Raw genomic sequence first — 18,829 nt, forward strand, 5'->3', positions numbered from 1 at the left:
TAGTTAGGACTTACATCTTTAGAAGGAATCAAGACATTTTCATCAAATCAATGGAGTAGAATTGAGGATAAATATTATGATAGAAAAAAGAGAAATAAAAATGAAGTATACCATTTATATGATCGATTGCAAAAAAAATAAACTAAAACCCAACCCCTTAGTACAACAGACAATGAATTTCTACATCTAAAATGTAAGCGAAATTCTTTTGTATAGTGACCTCTTGGTGTGATGTACGTATGAACTTCTCTGTTTGATTAGCCAAGCAAATCTTCTTCAGCACATACCTAAAAAGAAAAGAGAGTACATAATCAACAAAATAGAAGTTTAAAAGACAAAGCTTTAAGCAAGTTACTGAGTCTCGATAGGATATCACTGAATACAATCAAACACATAAATCTTTAATACTTAGTTTTCCTTTCTAGGGAAGTCAATTCCCTGGATGTGCATTATGAATCTATGATAACATCACATTCAATCAATTATCAATCAAACAACTTTGTTTCTGGAACTGAGTTACTATATAATGCGGAATGGAAACTATTAGATTCTTAAATATGTGATGAGAAAATATAATCACACTAAGTGAGTTTCTTAGGTTGAATGTTATGAATGTACATAGGATTGTTTATCGCATCAGGATACTTTAGTCAGTTCCAAGAACTTTTCTGCATCTTCCCCTAACAAAGATGCAACAAACAAACCACTTGCATCATGTAATTCCACTTCCATTCAACATCTAAAATCTAATGATGAAACACAGAAGAAAATTTTAGGGAGATTGATGTTAAAAGTATTAAATTTGTTGTTAGTTTTTGTGTTGGCTGCATTCTGTTGGACAAAATCACTTCTATGTAATGTTGATGCTTTCATAGGGATGTTGTTTTATCCAGAGTCTACTCTTCAGCTATGTTCTTCGAGAAGATTCTGTGAAGTTTTCAAGGATTTATTTTGGTTTCCTGTCAGCCGTCTGGACAACGTGGTATTCTGTCCGGACGCTCATCAATCAACAACATCCGTCCGGACGACGAGAACTTTCCGTCCGGATGCCTATCAGTGTCTAGAAGCTTCGAACAGTTCAAGATTGCATCCGTCCGGACGTAATGGCAAATCGTCCGGACGCTCTTCAGAGTTCGAGAAGATCCCAGTGTTCCAGCGCATCCGTCCGGACGACGTGGTTATACCGTCCAGACGCCAGTTAGTGTTTGACAAGTATTAGGGTTTCTGCCTCAAGACACAGTTATGGGAAGACGGCTGCTACCGTCCGGACGATGTGTGATCCCGTCCGGACGAGGTTCTCTATAAGGCAAGACGTGCATACAAAGTTCAACCGTCCGGAAGTCAGATTGCATGGTCCAAACGATCAAGCTTCATATATGGAAATTGCGTGCACCAGTTCAACCGTCCGGACGTCAACCTTCAAGGTCCGGACGCTCCAAGCCTTATTATGGTAATTACGTACAGCCGAAGTGCAACCGTCTGGACGCTAGGGCAACACCGTCCGGACGTGGCCTTGTTATGGAAGCTTTTAGTGCTACTTTGGAAAGGTGGTTGCAGTTGACCATCCAGACGCTCGGTCAAGCCGTCCGGACACCCTCCGGTATTTTGGACATAACGTTTTACTCAAATATCGGATTGGGACGAAATCAGCGTCGTTGGAAAGCTAAGAAAAGGTTCTGTAAATTGAGCGTCCGGACAGCCATTAATAGCATCCGGATGGCCTTCTTCCGGAAGGAAAGATTTGCCCATCCGGACGGCCCTGCAGAAAATTCCAGAATACTTTTCGGACAAGAAAAACTTGGCCCGTCCTGATGGCCCAAGGTTTCCATCCTGACGCGCGTGCCTCAGACTCCATTTTTGACTCAAAATAGGGTTTTCTAAGCCTATAAATAAGAGGCTCTAGGCATGCTTTTAACATAGAATTCGGTGGTGAATTCTCTACAGCTTAGAGAGGGTGTTTAGGGAGATATTGAAGATCCACTAGCTCTCTAGCTCTTGCCAAGTGTGTGATTTGATCAACTGTGAAGTCTATCTTAGGGGTTGACCCTAAGGTCAAGGATTCCATGGAAGACCCCTTCAGGTAGGAGACCTGGTTAGGAGGCGTTCATGTTGGGTTACACGTTAGAGAGCAATGTACGACCACTGTATCAAGGGTATGTGAGTGTTACTGTTTTGTATCTAGCTTTGTCTTCTGAATAGTGGATATCCTGGGTTTGGCTGCCCCGAAATGGTTTTTCTCTTAATTGAGTTTCCACTTCGTCAACAAAATATTTGTCTCCTTTAATTCCGCATTTAATATTTTGTTACACACTGTTAAATTAGAAGTCCATTTAATTTTTCATTTGTATTTTTATATTTCTAAGTTAAAGCAAAGTCATGTAGAAGTAGATTGCGTATACCAATTTTGAAAATTAAGAAAAGTCATGTTCATTTCATATTAAATTTGTTCATTTCAATTTTTTCAGTTAAGCTTACTCCCATTAATGAGAACATTAGAAAGTCGAATTTGTGGGTGTCAAATAAAACACAAAAATTATAACAAAGTCATATTACTTTCTCAGTTCCTGACTTCTTCCCATAAATAGAGACATCTTGTAAAAACAAACAAACACACACAAAACAAAAAACAAAACAAACCCCTCAAAAAAATACTTAGATAAAAAATTTGAAAAATAAATAATGACTTCTAAAAAAACCAAGTGTGTGTTTGTGTGTAACAAAATATCTTAAATGCAAAATTTAAAGAAGACAAGATATTTGTTGACGAATGGGAAACTCTGTAAAGAGAAAAACCACTCTAGGGCAACCAAACCTAGGAAATCCACTATCCAAAGACAAAGCAAGTTACAAAGCACTCGTACTCACAAAACCCATTACAGTAGTCATACCTTTAACTATAACACGAAGCTCATCGTGAACGCTTCTCAACCAAGTCTCCTACTTGAAAGGGTCTTTGATGGAATCATTTACCTTAGGGCCGACCTCTAAGATAGACTTCACACGAACAAGGAGCACACACTGGCAACGGCTAGAGAGCTAGTGGATTTTCGATTCTCCCTAAACACCCTCTCTAAGCACTGTGGAATTCGTTATAGAATTCTTGCAATTTACAAGCCTAGAGCCCTCTATTTATAGGCTTACAGAAATTCTAAATATGGACAAATTCGGACTCTGGCTGTCGAGTGTCAGAACGGAAGTTAGCCTCACTTGGTTGGTCTTCTACGACCGCCTTCCAGAATAGCGCAAATCTTTCCATAACAGGTATACATCCGGACGACTTGGCTGAGAGTCCAGACGGTCATCGCTATAACTCCTTTCCGCATTTGAACGGAAGTTCGGAATATTCTGAAATGCTAGACAGCATCTGAACATGTTGCCACATCATTCGGATGACTTGCAGAACCTTTCCAAATAGTGTCAACTTCTGAAATCCAACTCCGTGTAGAAATTGGAAAAGCTTGACCTAGCGTCCGGACGCCTTCAAAGGTCCATCCGGACAGTTGCACAGGAACCGGTTGTTCTGACTTGGAAATTGTATGGAATCTTCATGGACATCTTCTTAGAAACTTGTGACCATACACATGGCATGAAATGAGGTACTGTCCATATTACTTGAAGACTCTGAATAGAACCAATAATCCTGTTAAAAAGCAATCGTTACATAAAGTGTTTTTGTCAACCAGAATGTTGTCAATATAAAATACTAACAAAATTTATAAGACAGATCAAACATACACAGTTTACAATTAAAAATGTGTTTTTTAAGATGCGTAATGTAACTAATACTTGACATATATTCATATGCTCATGAATGGTAATCTTCATCTAAATTTAGAATAAAAAGTCTTCATGACTTTCTACTTAGGGCGATATAGCGTGGTCTCCATCTCTCAAAGTTTTTAAGGAATTAGCTTTTGTTTGCATACTTTCTACTTTGGCTTCCTTTTGATATTCCTATAATATTTTCCTTGGATTTGGAGGAATTTTTCTTGATTAATCGTCAAAATCTTTCTTGTTTATAGATTTTTATTTTGATCACCATAATTAAGAAAAATAACTACTTGTTCTCCTATTGAGTAGAACATATATTATAACATAACAAAAATATATAGAGCCAATAATAACATAAAACATAAAAACAATTGATAGAGAATTAGATTTAAAATATACTATTTGGTTCTATTCTGATCCAAATGAGTACACAATTTTATTTATTTATTTTTTAAAAAAGAACTAACATGGTTTTTCTTTCATATCTTTTATATAGCTAAGTCATACTAAGGTAACTGGAAACAATATGATAATGTATTAGTCCCTGAGAAGTTGGTTTAGCAATATTAGATTGAGAATACTCCCCGATGTACAAAAACAACCATTAGTTATCTAGCATAAGCAATATGATTTAGGCCTCATATACTGCTTGTGCAAGAGAAGGCTGAAAAAAGATGCGAGTCAAGGTAGTATTGTTGTGAGTTTTAAAGAGTACTCGCAAGCGCACGAATTGTTTGGAATATAGTGTGTGCAAGTGCGAGGTTAAATCCACAGGGAAATGGTCAAAAATCAGTGTCTTGCTTAATCAACCTCATTCTAACCTAGTTCCAAGAGTTTGAGGGTTAAACATGCACCAAAAATGCTAAGTAAAGAGGAAGAAATGAAATATGTAAAAAGGGACTAAGGCTAAGGAATTCATCAAACCATCTCCAACAACTCACACTCTTGGTTCCACTTGAACATCCAAAGAACATTAAGCTTAGGGTGTCATTCAAATCTCTTAACCATCAACCTTAGAATCATTAAATGAATCCAACTCAAAGATAAATCACAAAGAGTACCCATTTGAAATCAAATCATCCATTGTATCCATTCAAAGAATAAATCACAATGGATATCATCTTTCAAACCGATAAAACAATGTATTCATCGGTTGAAACACATTAAATGTCCTATTTCTACCACTAACTACATTCATTGCAAAAGATAAAGCATTTAAATGAATGGAACTTGAATAACATAATAATATAGCATTAAATGCGCAAGTATGACTATAAGAGTGTGAGTGTCATCAATGGAGAGGTTTCATCTTCAACCTTAGTTGAGAGTTCTAGCCTCCCATGACTAAGAACACCACAAAAACTTGAAGAACAAACATGAAAATTGAAGAAAAGCTTTACAAAGACAAATGTCTGAAGAAAAGAGCTACTGAAATAAACTACAAAATGCACGAAATTTAACCTATCTACTGCTCTCTCCACTCTTTCAACAAGGAGGCATGTCTATGGCTTTATAGAAGGAAATTAGGGCTAGAAACCCATGTAAAATGACTCCTCTAACCCCCTCTAGGGTTCCTCTCTTACTAGAGACAACCAAGGTCATGAAACCAGCGTGTTCTGCTGCAAAAATCAGAGGGAGAACTGCTTTTTGTCATGGAGAAGCTCTTGATTGGGTGTTCTGGCGCGCTTTTACAAAAGTAAGTTCTGAGAAATTTCGATCGATCGACTTTTATTCGATCGATCGACTTCGGGCAAAATTTCGATCGATCGACTTTTCAAGACTTCCGAATTTCCAAGCATTTCCACATGAAACTTTGCCATTCCCCTCTTATTGACCTATAAAACACAAAAACTAACAAAAACATCATAAAATAGCAAGGCTAAAGATCTAACTAATGTAAATCAAGGGGTCCAAATATACAATATTTGGTACTCATCAAGTACCAAAGGACAAGCCGGCTTAACATATATATTTAAATAGGAGAAAGGCATTTATGCATAATTCAAGTGTACCTAATAAACTTCAAATGAATTTCAAAAGTCGATCAAATGCATCTCGAAAACTAAAACTTACACATTTTTTACAAATCTATAACATCAATTAAACCAAGCAATAAACAATACAGAAAACCAGAAGTGTGAGGTACAAACTTGCATGAAAAGACCGGGGGCATCTATTACAATGAATCAAATCCCCTTCATCTCCATACATTGCACACATATCATCACTGTCATCAGTGGTAAGATTTTGTCCACTTGCCAATGAAATAGCTATACCGTGAAGCGTCAGTCCATTGGAAGTATAGATGTGGCGATAGCTGTAATAATTGATTAACTTATTACATAACAGCAGAATAAATCACTCTAACAATAATCACAGTACTTTAAAGGCTACTCACGGTTGGCGCCTGGCAGCAATTCCAGCATGTGCTTCAAACTGTGAAGGGCTAATCTGCTCACAAGTAGATGCGGTAGTATTGTTCAGAGAGAGAGAGAGAGAGAGAGAGAGAGAGAGGAGAGAAGGGTAAACAAGCTTGTGATGTAGAATTCAAAATATTATGTGCTCTATGCAGCTCAATGTTCACACCTCTCTGTTACAACAACCACATACAATACCATTTCCCTGCTTGTAGCCACCTAGCACTTTCCATGTAGAAGAGAAAAGAAGAAACACCATGTTGGATCAATCACATATCACTAACAAAAGACATCCACCATTACACAAAACAATCATCAACAAAGAAATATATCAAATACTTGTCCTTTGACATAGTAAGCCAATTCAGCTCCATTTGGGAGTCTGTATGGCATGAAAAGCAATAGGTATAGATCATTATCCCTGCCAATACAGAGAAAAGCCCCCAGTAAGCAAAGCCTATAAATCCCATTAATACAAATCCTTAAGAAAACAAAGGAAATACCTTCTCCTAGTGCCACCATCATCATTTTTCTTTTGTGCAAAAAAATAGGAGTTTGGGCTGCACAATATGTATAACATTGGTGTCCAACAATGCATATAGTTGATAGATCGAATTTAATGAAGAAGAATCCAGATTGCTCCACCGGTATAAAATAAATACAGAGAGAGAAAGATAGAAAACATACTTTTTCATTCCACATTTCCGCTCTTTAGATGCCTTTTTCATATACATTTGCCGTTCAAGATAGTTGTTCTGCACAAAAAAATGTAAAGCAGGGCTAACACTTTCTTCAAAAGCTTGACTGGAGCAGATAAAAGTTTGAAGAAAAACATCATTAACCAATGATTAATCATACAAAAGTTCAATTTACCATGCCCAAAAAAGCAAATAAGGAATCACCAAAATACAAGAAAAACAATTATAACCTAAGATTTATAAAATAATTCACAAGCTAATTATGTACGTTAGCAGATATGTTCCACCAATACATACTATGGTAGACAAATTATTTTCCCTAGTCAACAACTCCTACATGAACCAAACCAACAGCCCTGTGGATCAATCCAAAGGGCACCAAAGGCTCATACCCACTATGGAGATCATAACAGTTGTATACTTTAGCTTACATGTGAATGAAGCAGTGGAGGAAGCTTGATGTTATAACTTTTATTTGCTTCTACCTTTCCATTGCTCTATTGAAGACTTTTTGCATAACACAAAATCACCTCAAAATTTGAAAAAGGCCATAAAGGAATACAAACACAACTTTCTTTGCATCAGTTGATCTCTTTTTCTATGCAAGGTCTTAGTATTAGTACATATATGCGACCATAGATCTATTCTTCTTTTACATGAGATATACAGTAAAGCGTGGTCCTCTTCTTTTGCCCCATAATCCCAACAAACAAAAACTGCATGCGGCGGCCCCAGAAACAAAAGAAAAACAAAAATCAAACAGTTCATCATAATAAGAATCCAAAGTTTTTTCCTAAATGCTACCAAATTCAAAGAATTCAACCAAAAGGCAGAAACCTTTAATTGCACAGCTTTATTCTAGCCCAGGTCCAAAAAAAGAACAAATTTAACAACAGAAAGCTGTTAAAACTTCAAATTAAGCACGCCCGTTTGGACACAAACTGTAAATCAACATTTTAGTCAAAGAGAGTCGATCTAACTAAATATTCTCTTAGGAATTGAGCCACTATTAGGTAGAAATATACAGTGAATTAAGTATAACTAACCCAAGTCAAATTGTGAGCAAGAAAACCAAAAGCCACAAAAGCAATCATCAATGTCCAAGCACATCACGCAAATCAGAAACAAAGGCACCCAAATTGCATGAAAATACCATAGAAAGCCCCAATCTTTTTCACATTTCTAATAATCCCCACAATGAAAAATAAAAAAATTGTGCAAATAGGTATTCCCCAAATCAGAAAATGAATAAAAAAAAAGGGGTATGCTTATGCTCTTTCCCTTCTATTGTAATTTGCATTGATCAGAATGAACTCATTCCTATTGTGAGACCCAGCAACGAGCCAACCCCTCGTGCCCATCACACTCATCACAAAGTTCAGCAAATCTCAACACTTGAAACCTAGAAATAAAAAGATGTGAAAAAACTGAAATTCAACAAGAACAAAACTTAAAGGGAAAAAAAAAAAAAAAAGAGAAACCAAGAGAGAGAGAGAATCTCTTCAATAGAATCTTATGAGTTTCATCTCCTACCTCTACAGGGATGTCTATGAGTTGAACGATGAAGAATTCTGTGCATTTGTGAAGAAAGAAGTAGAAAGCAAAATGATGCATACATAAATGGGAAACAAAACCCTCGATTTGTGGATACATTTCTACCAAAAATCGTCCTTCTGTATGGTTATTTGAACATGGCGATTTTCTGTCGAGAGAGCAGTGTTGTGCAAATATCTACCTAAATAAATAGGCAAATACTTGTACGTTTTACTCGCAAGTGCACAAGATCAAAACAATGGAAGATGGTGGTAGTTCATGGGGGAAAAGAGGAAGAAAATGAGGGTAAAACGGCGTGTGACGATCACGTGACCTGTTGACTGTTTGTTTTAACCCCTTTGACTGACGAAAGGGAGGAAAATGATTGTCTTTGGTAGTTGAATGCTCTATTTTGGTCGAGTTGGTAGTTTGTGGGGGCTTTGCGCAAAAGTTAGTAGTTCATGGGGGGAAAAGGTAATTACCCCTATTTTATTTCTTTCACTCCACTTGTTTAGAGCAATTACTCGATTAGCGGCTGTTGACTGGAGCTATTACTCCCTTCCATTTGCCGTGGGACTTAAACCCCCGGTCTTATGTATTTACCTTAGAACTTGAACCCCCGGTCTTATTAATTTGCCTTGGCACTTTGATGTGGTTTTTTGTTTACCAAAATATATCAATGGGATAATTACACTTTACCCCCCTGTTTTATCCACGGGATGGCGATTTACCCCCCAATGTACCAAAATTGTTAGATGACCCTCCCGAACTTGTTAACTTGTGGCAATAAATACCATCCGTCCACTCACCCGTCAATTTGGATGGAAGTTCGGTCACGTGCGTTGCACATTACGTTTTAAGCATAAATCATTCCCAAAATACCCCTGTCACCATTAGCCTTTATATCAGGTTCAAACCCACCAAATACCCGGTTCAAACCCCCCGTGCGGCATGCATCTTCCTTCTTGGTAGAATGTCTTTGTCCTCTGCGAGGTACCAGCAACCAATATAGCAGGCGGCGTGCTGCTAGTCTCCAGCTTCATCGGATGCGGTCCAATCGGAGAGACATCCCTACTCTGCGCACTCGTCGGCGACGCCACCAGAAGTCGTGTCGTCGCCAACTACTCGCCCACGTCGACCCAGCTCGAAGCCATCATCCACTACGCCACTTCACAGGTGGTCCCACAGCAGTCGCTGGGTGAGATCACGGTCACCTTCGAGGTGCTCAAGTCACTCGCCCCCTGCAACTTCCTCGTCTTCGTGCTCGGCCATGACTGTGCAGTAAGAGCCTGGTCAAGGGGGTAGAGAATAGGAAAGGGACTAAAGCACACTGCATAGCATGTCTCAACCGTATTATCATTAGCTTGTATGGTGGGGGCATTGACTTAGAGTCAACGTTGTTTTTGGCATGTATATGGCCAGTGGCCAGGCTAATTATTGATGGGGTCTATTGGGAAACCCCAACCTCTTCCCCCTCTTCCAGTCTGACCCACCTCTTTGTGAGGTTTTACGTTAATTTTCCCCATCTTCTCCGATTCCCTCTCGTTCTTTTTGGTATCCAGGTGTGTTTTGCGAAGCATCAGCGATTCCCCCCTGCGATAGAAGCTACTGGTCTTGTTCTTCGGCTCTGCTTTGGTTTTCCTAGTCTAACTTGCAGCGTTTTTGGTGATTCCCTCTCAGCCCCTGTGATCAAAGCTACTGCATGGTTTTCTTCTCCAGCTCTGCTTTGGTTTTCCTGGTTTGACTTGCAGTGTTTTTGGTGATTCCCTCTCAACCCCTGTGATCAAAGCTACTGCATGTTCTTCTTCTTCAGCTGCTCTTCTTCTCCAACGTTGTCTCTTCCCTTTCACCACCACTCATTCTTTCCACTTTCCCCTTGTCCCCGTCTCTCTGGCTTGCACAAAACAAACGGTGAGACTCACGTTTTCTTGCACGATGGTGATCAGACGGTGGAGAAGATGTACGCAGAGGAGTTCCTGTGCAGTAAGTGCCTAGTCAAGGGGGTAGAAAGCTTGAAGACGACTTTGAGATACCTAAAACCATTCCACCTATCATAGAAAGCTTGAAGACAACTTTCACGTGAACGGCTACTGAAACGCTGCGTTCAATAGATGGGCAATTTTGGAATTATTTTTGCTTAAAAGATCATGTGCAACACACGTGACCGACTTTCCATCCAAACAGACAGGCGAGTGGACGGAAGGTATAACTTGCCACATGTTGGCAAGTTTGGGAGGGTCATCTAATAATTTTGGTACATTGGGGGGTAAAGTGTAATTATCCCTATATCAATAATAAATAACCACTCGCAATAGGACGAATCCTTGTAGGATAAGGCTATAAAGAGGGTGTCGAACCTCAAGGACTGCGTAGGAATTGCTATCAATTTTTTCAAGATTAAAAATAACTTAATTTAAAAGATATTTGATTTTTGTTTTCTTAAAATAAATACATAAAAGTAAAAGACATAAAATTAAAGATAATATGGATGAGATAAAGAATAGGAGATTGATTTCACCACTCATCGCATAACAATGGTCAATCGTAAATTAATAAGAAAAATTCATACTATGCATGATAAAGGGCTCGTCTCACTCGAGTAGTCAAGAAATTACCTCTAAAAAATAAGTATAATCCATCTTCGGTTGGCACGGACCGTCCACCTAACCACTAAGATGCGGTACGACCCGTCTTCCCTAGGCATGGACTAGCTATGTCTTTAATAGGATATACACACAATCAATGGAATAGTATAACCCATTTTCGGTTGGCACGGACTGTCTACCTAAATTACACTAAACTAGGGTGTAGTACAATCCGTCTTCCCTAGGCATGGTCTATCTAATCCTCTTGATCATATATCAATTAAAATCGTTGTATAACAATCATTCACATAATCACAGAAAATATGAAGGATTGAGTTCAATCAATATAAAAGACTTTTTAAGACAAGATAAGAAATTCACAATGATTAAATATAAATTAAAATCAATTCTCACAGTTATACAACCATCATGCATAGAGAAAATCACAAACTAAAATACAATTAAACCATTGTTACTTAGAAAAGGGCTACATCAACACCCTATTAGGAATTTAGCCGCTCATCGTAGTGCTGGGATGGCCTCCTGCCATGTTCTTCTCCTCTTCAACTTGTCAAGCCTCCGAGAAGAATTTTCTGTCTAAATCTAAGCACAAGCCCAAGCACCAAGCACACATTCTCTTGAAGCTTAGGGGTCTATTTATAGGGAGCACACAAGTCCTAGAAGCCCTTGGAATTCCAGAAAAATTGCTCTTGAGTCTTGTTGTTCAATTAGGAGATTGAAACTTCAATCCAAGTAGGAAAAGGATTCCAAATTCGGCCAGAATTGCGGTATTTTATTGCAGGGCGATTTTAACATAGTAAACATTCGAATTAGAGAAAAGCTATTTCTGACATATTTGTTAAATATTTTATTAGCTTTCCAACGCCATCAATTTCATTGCAATCCAATATCTGACGCAAAAGTTATGATCCAAACACTAAGACATATGTAGAATCCAAATTTGAATCCAATCCGATTTTGACTTTTAGAGGAGAAATTCCGATTTAATCCTTCACTTGATTTGATTAAACTTAACCACATCATATAGGTCTTTTATTATGATTGGTTAAGCTTAAACATATTTTCCAAGTCTTCTCAAAGTGTGCTTTAAGCCCAAAATCAATGAAATTAATTGCATCTTTATTTAAAACCTGAAAACAATAAAACAACACAAAATCAAACAAATAACAATGCTAAGGAATTAACATATATAAGTTAAGGGGCTTGAATGTGTAACTTTCAATGCTTATCACACTTGAACTCTTAGTCTTATTAATTTGCATTGGGACTTGAACCCTTGGTCTTCTTAATTTGCAGTAGGACTTTAACCCCTGGTCTATTGGAAGCCGTTATTCCCAACTTTGTTATTATCAAATTCATTAATCACAACGGTATGCATAATATGGAATGTTTCATTCACACATACAATTAAATAAATATGCAATTAATGTATTATAGAAATCAGTATCACGCTCAGTAAGTAATTTATACTTACTTCCTTTCACTTAAGAGAATATCCACACAAGTGATTACTGCAATACAATTTTGTACATGTGATAGTGTATTAGTACAAATTGCTAAGAAACCTATTTTAATATTTTTATCACTTCTGATTTCTAAATAACTTAACATAGTTTTCTAATGTCGTTTGGATATTATAACGACATATAAAATTAGGCTGGTTGCATGAACACATATATTTTCATGTGGGCATTATTACGACATTTATTTAATTAACACTTAAAATACCTACTAAATAAAACAACATTATAATAACATTTGTATGTTAAAAGTGTAACATTCTTTTTTATAAAATTAGACATAACAATCTCATTAGTATAAATAAATGGGTATAATATTTTAAAAACATATGAGCGGCACAACAGCAATATAGATAATTTATTTTTATAACCTTATAAAATTTGGGCGGAATAACGGCATTAGTTACAATCCCATTAGTATAAATAAATGGGTAGAATATTTTAAAAATATATGAGCGACATAATGGTATAAATACAGATAATTTCATTTTATAACCTTATAAAATTTGAGCGGAATAACATGCTTAAAAACATTTTTAGATTTTTGGGCAGTGTAACTGATGTGTATTTTAAATGTACTCGCAAGTGCACGAATCGTTTGCAATATAGTGTTATGCAAGTGCGATGTCGATCCTACAGGGAATTGAGTTGCGAAAATTAATCTCTATTCAAACTAATCCTATTTTAACCTAGTTTCAAATTTAGGGGTTTTTGATAAAAGAAATCATAAACAAAACAAATGAAAATAAAGGGGTCTAAGGTTTTGGAATCCACACCCACCAAATCATAGCAACCTATTCTCATGCTCATCACATATATTTTGAGGTTTTCACATGCAAATCTTAGGTATGCTCTACTTTGCTTCAAAAATTGTTTAAATCATTCAATGAATCCATTCTTGCACAAATCACAAAAGATATCTAGTTTTGACTAAATCATCAAATGTATCCATGAAATGAAACACACCGAATATCCAACATTTTGATAAATGAAAACCCAAGCCATCAATTTAATGAAACTATTTCAAATCATCACTTATATCCAAAAATCACAAAAGATATCCAAAAATCATCTCAAAAATCGAAGTAGAACAATGAGAAATCAAAATCCAAAAACTCAAATAGCATAAACAAGCATGGAAACGCAAATTCTTTTCAATGGTGAGGTTTCATCCTCAACCCTAGACGAAATATTAGCTACACATAACTAAAGAAAGTATAAATAAACAATAAGAATGCATTAAAATCAAAGAAAACTTACAAAGAATTGAAGTTCTAGGTCAAAATCAACACAAAAGCCCTAAACTACAGTGAGAACGGCGCCTAGGGCGCTCCTAAGCGGCCTCCTCTGGTTCAAAAATGAGAAAAGAATGGTATTTATAGAGTTAGCTAGGGTTTCTGAAATTCCAGCTCCGCATAAATTCGATCGATCGATTTTATAATCGTTCGATCGACATCGGGCGATTTTCGATCGATCGACTTCCCAGCAATTCCAAATTTCCAGCTTTTTATGTATTTTTACTTGAAAATTACCATTTTTCTCTTAATGTCCTGCAAAAATGCAAAAACACCAAAACTAGCCAAAATATCATAAAATAACAAAGTTAAAGGTTTAACTAGTGTAAATTAAGGGGTCCAAGTATACACTTTCTGGCACTCATCAGTAACGGCACATTTATAAAACATCCAATTTTATTTGGGCATAATTAACTGCGTATTTGGTAAATAATTACACTACTTTGAAAAATATTCTTTAAGCACAACATTAATCTTTAGATAACCTAATAACTTTAAAAGTATAAAAACTAAAACAAAGCTTTAGGATCTTACCCAAAATATCTCAACATAAGATTTGAGATTTTTTTTTTTTTTTTTTTTTTTTTTTTTTTTTTTTAAAAAAAAGGACTCTAAGCTTAAAACCAAGTCCGAGAGAGAGAGAGAGAACTTTTTTATTTTTGGGCTATATGTCGAGAGACATAGAGAAAGAGAGGAAGAGTTTTATTTTCTTTCTAAAACACCTTTGATGACCGAGACAATGAAGTTGAGAGAGAGAGAGAGAGAGAGAGAGAGAGAGAGGTTTCCATTTTTTTGTTGTAGGCCATGGGAGGAAATAGAGAGAAGAGAGGAAAGCAAAGAGAGTTTTCTGGTTTTTCCCTTTAGCTGGCCATGAGAGAAACAGAGAGTTCGAGAGCCTTTAATTTATAAATTAAGATGCTGGCCATGACAGGAAAAACAGGGAGAAGGAGAGAACATTGAGAGCTTCTTATTTCTGTGATTTCCACTGGAGGCCGTGAGGGAAGGGAGAGTTTGAGAGCTCCTCCTTCCTATTTCTAGGCTGGGCGAAAGAGATGAGAGCAGATAGGGTTTTCTGTTGCAACCAAAAGAGAGAAAGGGAGAAAGCTTCAACTTTGTGCGTGAAAACTAAAGGGGGCTGCATCTCCTTTTATAGAAGCTTGGATGGTTGAGATTAGTTTGAGTCAGACTTGATCCAAGGCTGAGAATACAACACCTGGGCATCGAGTCATGCATGTAATGATGAGTTTGCATAAAAATCAGAGGACAGCTGGTGTGTGATATTTATCTTCTACAATTCTATGTCGCTCGAGCGCCGCAAGTGGGGATCGAGCGTCATTGCAATTGAGCGCAACATTATGTGGATCGAGCACAACTAAGATCGAGTGTCAGGTACTAGGGGATCGAGTGCCATTGTGGATTGATCACCAATCTTGTGGATCGATCACCCTATTCAGACCGACTATTTATAATGTTGTATTCTCAAGTTTAAGGTCCGTTAAATTTATCTAATCAATTTGGAATCATAAACGTGCCTCAAATACCAATGCATATTTAATCCTATAAATATTCTTATAATAGGGTCAAATACTAATGAATATTTAATCCTATAAATATTCATAAAATCATATATTCTTTTGTATTATTATAAGGTCTTAAAATTCCAATTTAAGACGTCATATCTATGACTTAAAATATGGGGCTCTACATCGGCAACTCTGGGTGAGGCACTGGTAACGCTTCCATTGAGTTGTAGTTCGTCAAGTCCGGTGCCGACAACTTTGTCGCCCAATACTGCACAAGGTACGGTTGGTGATGATTCGAGTTCTGATCCGAAGTGTGGGGGGCTCGGGTCATTTGGAGTGGCTTGAGTATCATGGTTGCTTTGGCAATGAACTTCCAAGGAAGCTAAGGTCCGGGTAGGACAAATTGAATTCGTACTCGTTTAAAAGATCTGGGTATTGACTGGAAGTTTGGAACTAGGTGAAAAATATCTTCACATTATTTCTTTCTTCACACCTTGCCACATCATCTAGAGCCATGCTCTCTCTCTCTCTCTCTTTGTCTCTCTCTCTCTCTCTCTCTCTCTCTTTATGTAAGCAAAATTATACAGTTGTGGTTGATGGTTTTTGGGGTTTGAAATGGTTTTGGTCTGCAAATGAACCTCGATCTGCCATTGGAGAGAGGCTTCAAGAGGTTGAAGAAGACGATAAAGCTATGGTTTTTTTTTTTTTTAATTTTTTTTATTGTTTTTTAGATTCTAATTTTTAATAAAATAACAAAAATATTATTTTAACCAAAAATGCTGACGTGGTACTTACGGTTTACAGTAAACTTGGATGGTAAATTAACGTAGGGATCTATTTAAAATAATCGAAAACTCAGGCATCTAATTTCCAAAATTAAAAAGTAAGGGAGTGACTTCAAATCGTGCGTTTACTCAAGGATTATCATAGATTTTCCCATAATATGAAGGGATAAATACGTTTTTGCCCTATGTGATTTAATGACTTTAATTTTGCCCTATAGTTCATTTCGTATCATAGATGGTACTTTGATTATGGTAAAAGATAGAGATAGTACTTCTATCCAAACTTCCATTAAAAAATTGACGGAAGTCCACATCAACACCTCTAAGGTGTTTGACACGTGTTCTATGCATTAAAAAAAATAAAAAAAAAATAAAAATAAAAAGCTTTAATTTTTTTTTAAAAAAAAATGAAAAAAAAATATGAGGGGGTGGTCGAATCACTCCCATGGCCTAAATGGGGTGGTTCGACCACCCCCCAATGAGAAAATAGGGGTGGCTCTGCCACCCCAAACCGACCGATCTGGGGTTGGCTGAACCACCTCTCGTGGCCCTTGGGGATGGTTCAGCCACCCCTAAGGGCCTAACCCCCTAATTTTATTTATTTATTTTTTTTTTTTTTTGTGGGGGTGGTCGAACCACCCCAGGGGCCACCCCCAAGGGCCAAACCTCCTAAAACTTTTTTTTTTTTTTTTTTTGGCTTTTTGGCCTTGTGGGGGTGGCCAAACTATCCCCATGGGCCACCGGGGTGGTTCAGCCATCCCAATGGGTCAAACCTCCTAAATCTTTTTATTTTTATTTTTTTTGGCTCTTTGGTCTTGTGGGGGTGACCGAACAACCCCCATGGGCCACAGGGGTGGTTCGGCCACCCCCAAATCAGCCAATCTGGGATAGCCGAACCCACCCCAAGGCTTTTCAAGGTGGTTTCAGCCATCCTCATTTTTTCTATGGGGGTGGTCGAACCACCTCATTTGGGCCATGGGGGTGGCTCGAGCCACCTTTTTTTTATTTTATTTATTTTTAATTTTTTTAATGCTTTAATTTTTTTTTAAAGTTTTATTATTTTCATTTTTGTAAGCTTTTTTAGTGCACCGGACACGTGTCAACGCCTGAGAGGTGTTGATATGGACTTCCGTCAATTTTTGGACGGAAGTTGGAAGAAAGTACTATATCTGTCTTTAACCATAAATGAGGTATTATCTATGATAGGAAATGAATCACATGGGGCAAAAATAAAGGCGTTAAACTACAGGGGGTCAAACGTATTTAGCCCTAGCATAAAACCCATCAGAAACTTGGGCTATTTGTGATTTGGAGAAACTATTAAGTTTAGTCTTTTATTTTTAGGTAAAAAATTCCCTAAATCCGAATGATAAAATGCATCATACAATTATAATTGTTCAACCAATTTAATTTTTTTTATTATGATTTAACTAGCGCAATTTGGCTTTTTTTTTTTTTTTTTTTTTTTTTTTTTTTTAACTATCATTGTTACTATTGTTATTCCTCTTCTCCCTGAAAATTGAAATATCATGAGAGTGTTTGATGAAGGTTTGGGTAATTTTCTTTAATAATAATAAGAAGTTATTGATGTGATATAAAGTAGAAATAAGTTTTAAATTTTTTGGATAAAAAAAAGTGAAGAAAAAAAATTGTTTTCTAGTGGTTTTTTTATTTTTTTATTTTTTTTTATTTTTATTTTTATTTAATAATAATAAAAAGTGATTGATGTAATAGAAAAAATGAAAAAAGTTAAAATGTTTAAAGTTGATTTTTTTTAAGAGAAACTTAGAGGTGAGGGGGAGGGGTTTGCCAAACTAGTCCATTGTTATGCAAGATAGTGACCTAGATACTTTTTTTTTTTTTTTTTTTTTTTTTTTTTTTTTTTTTTTTTTTTTTTAAGTAGGAGCTCTGCAAAAGAAATAAAGGTTTAGAAGGGTTCATCAGTTGAATCAAGTGAATCCTTTCCAATGCCCAAGTGTATGGCGAATAGATATTTTGGTAGAGTTTAAATAAGGGTCAAATTGCATACATGTGAGGCTCATCTGAGCTCTTTATATAGGGCAACGACCGCCTAGGGTTTGTTGGACTCCTATCAAGAGTTTGTTACCTAATGTGGAGATTCTCTCATTTAATCTGTTAAGAATAGAAATATGGCGTGAGCGTTCGATTAGCTGAGCTGACAGAGGGGAGAATTGTCTACTCAATGGCATCGTCGAATTGTTAGGTCGTCGGACCTCAGGGTCGTCGATCCTTCATGCTAGAGGTCAGCTAGGTCTTCCAATGGATGGACCTTCAAGTAGCCCCCAATTCTCTTGAAAGATTGGTGTGATAATCAATCTATGGAAATTTGAGATGAGTACTTTGAGCTTGCAAGTGGGCTTTTTCTACATCCTGTTAGTATTTAGGCTTTCTAGTAGTCCCCAATTCTCTTAGATGATTGGTGTGCCAATTAATCTATGAAACTTTGAGATGAGTGCCTTAATCTTACTAGTAAAGCTTGTCGGTATTTGAGCCCTTTAGGAGCCCCTAATTTCTTTGAATGATTTGTATTCTAATTAATCTATGAAAATTTGAGATAAGTGCATTGAACTTGTTAATGGAATACACAAATCTCCTTCCTACAACCAGTTATTGATAATTCATTTATGGCTGCCTGTCCAATTGGTGTTTATAGTCTTGAA

This window comes from Alnus glutinosa, chromosome 3, assembly GCF_958979055.1.
Source record: "Alnus glutinosa chromosome 3, dhAlnGlut1.1, whole genome shotgun sequence".
NCBI classification, from domain to species: domain Eukaryota; kingdom Viridiplantae; phylum Streptophyta; class Magnoliopsida; order Fagales; family Betulaceae; genus Alnus; species Alnus glutinosa.